We start from the raw sequence: 2557 nt of genomic DNA, 5'->3' as shown, positions 1-2557 counted from the left end.
TATTTTCGTACTATTTGTATGTATGTTGAGCGACAGTTAATTGTATACGGAGAGGTTTGTCTTCTATGTTCCAGTATAACTTCACCCTGTCTCCTTCCGAGAAAACGAGTGGTGTGTGTTCTAGTTCATTGTGAAATAAGTCAGCTTATTTTCTTTTGTTTTTTGTTTGTCTTGAGTATACACATTAGTAAAAAGTCCTCAGTTTTGTGTTCACTTTGTCTTGTATTTATTTTGACATGGCTACCCTATAATAGAAATTTGGTGCCTTATTTTCATGCGCTTGGAGTATGACCTAACCCTAACCAAGAGATCGTTCTAAGGGTGGGCATGGGTTGGGTTGGGTCGGTTTTAGTCCCAACCTATAACCTAAACTTGGTATATAGCGGTTTATGATTTCTTGGACTTAAGACCCGCTCATTATTAGGCTAACCCAATTCAACTCGAACTTTTTGTGATCGGATTGAGCGGTTTAGTCATGTCAACTCAAAATTAAACTTATTTTTAAGTTTTGGTTTCAACTCGTAACCTAACCCGTACATAGCGATTTATGATTTTTTGAACATAAGCTCACTCATTTTAAGGCCATCCCAATTCAACCCAACCCGCTATGATTGAGTTGGACGGTTTAGTTAGGTTGATCCAAAATTATGCCCACCCCTAGATCTTTCGACCTAGCAAAGAACCCCTTGGCCTACACTTCCTCAGGTCAAGGATGGTTAGGCTTTAGATTTGTATTTTTAGGGGTATATGTCATGATAAATGCAAGTGCAATAAACTAAGAATTTAGATATACTTAATCAAATAAAACATATAAATAAACTAAAGTAAACTTAGAATGAATAAGCAATACGAATAATAATAAGCACCATAAGAATGTACAAAAGATAGCACTGAAATAGTCAATACTATCCAAAATCCAAGCATGTAGCACTCTGATGGTGCTTATTATTTTTTAATAAAGCATCTTTTCCAAAAAAAAAATTACAAATAATAATAGCTTAAACGACTTGAATTGAAATAACAATCTAGTTGAAAGTGCTTTGATTCTCATTGTTATAGTGTATGTGTTTAGGCAGCCCTAAATATTTGGGGTTATGTAGGGGGGAATTAGTTAGGAAACAACAATAAGAGCCCAACGCCGCCAACCGAACCAACCAAGTTGGTTCTCCAAAATCCTAAACAGCCACTGACCAATTTGGTTCGCCATCTGAGAGAGACATGGGAGAGAGAAGAGAAGTGGTTGCTCGCGGCTGCCACGAGAGAGAGAAGACCAAATATGCAAGAGAGAAGGGAGAGAGAGAAGGTGAGGTACGTAATGGAAGGGAGAGAGAAGATGGTGGTGGGTGGGGATTGAGAGAAGATGTTTTAGAGATTTAACCTTAAGGGCCCGTTTGGCTCAAGGTTTAGGAGTTTGGGAATAAGTTTGAAATTGCATTCCCATGTTTGGTAAGTACACTCTTGGGAATGCAATTATGCACCCATGGGTATAGACTTCCTATGTACGGGGGAATTCCACACCCTTGATTGAGCTTGGAAAAATTTTCCCCCTACTAGGGATGGCAACAGGTCGGGTAGGGGCCGGGTATGACAATACCATCCCCGTCCCCGCTTTCCATCCCTGTCCCCGTCCCCGAACTATCCCCCATACCCGCCCTTAATTCCCGATTTTTTTTTGCATAAAAAAATATTTATCATACATTTTAACATTCAGTTTCATATTAAATTATCATTCAACACATCCAAATAAACTATAAAGTTCAACTCAACTATTCAAAATCACATCAATATGAAATTTCAGAGAAGATTAGGAAGAATTAGGAGAGAGAGGTTAACTTAGGGTTAAACATAAATATTATAATTATATATTTATTTATTTAAATATAAACATATATATATATATTTTCGGGTCAGGTTCGAGGATGGGGACACCAATACCATCCCCTCCCCATACTCTTCAGGGATTTTTTAAGTTTGGGGATCCCTGTACTTGATATCAGTTTGACCCTGAAATCTCCCCTTGTTAGGGTCAAGAACATGTAATAGCCCGAAAAATTTGTGGATTTTCATTTTTAGCGAAAAATAATATTATAGTGGAGAATGATTATGGGTATTTTATCAAGTGATTTTGGATTGAGATTAGTAAATTGAGTGTGTTTAATTTGAAGTTGGACAAACATGGTGTGGATAATTACCAAAATATTCTTGTAGGCCAAAAAAAAAAGAAAAAAAAAAGCCAATGTGTAAGCCAAGCTTTTGTTCTTCTCTTCATTCTTCCCCCCTTCCCTCTTTCTCTTCAAAAAAATATGATTTTGGGGATGAGTTGTTCATCTATTTTTTTTTTTTTGGGGGGGGGGGGGGGGGGGGGGTGTGGGAGTCACCCTAGTCTAAGTGGTGAGTCACTAGCCTAAGGGATTCTTTCTTGATGAAGCTAAGAAACTAGGGGAGGTGAGTTGTGGTAGGAGGGAGAAAGATAATGGGGGAGAGAGAGAGAGAGAGAGAGAGAGAAGAAGAAGAAAACTAAGAACAAGGAGAAAAAGAATAGGAGGAAGAGAAGAAA

This window comes from Prunus persica, chromosome G1 (genome assembly GCF_000346465.2).
Source record: "Prunus persica cultivar Lovell chromosome G1, Prunus_persica_NCBIv2, whole genome shotgun sequence".
Classification (NCBI taxonomy): domain Eukaryota; kingdom Viridiplantae; phylum Streptophyta; class Magnoliopsida; order Rosales; family Rosaceae; genus Prunus; species Prunus persica.
Note: the sequence above shows the minus strand (reverse complement) of the source record.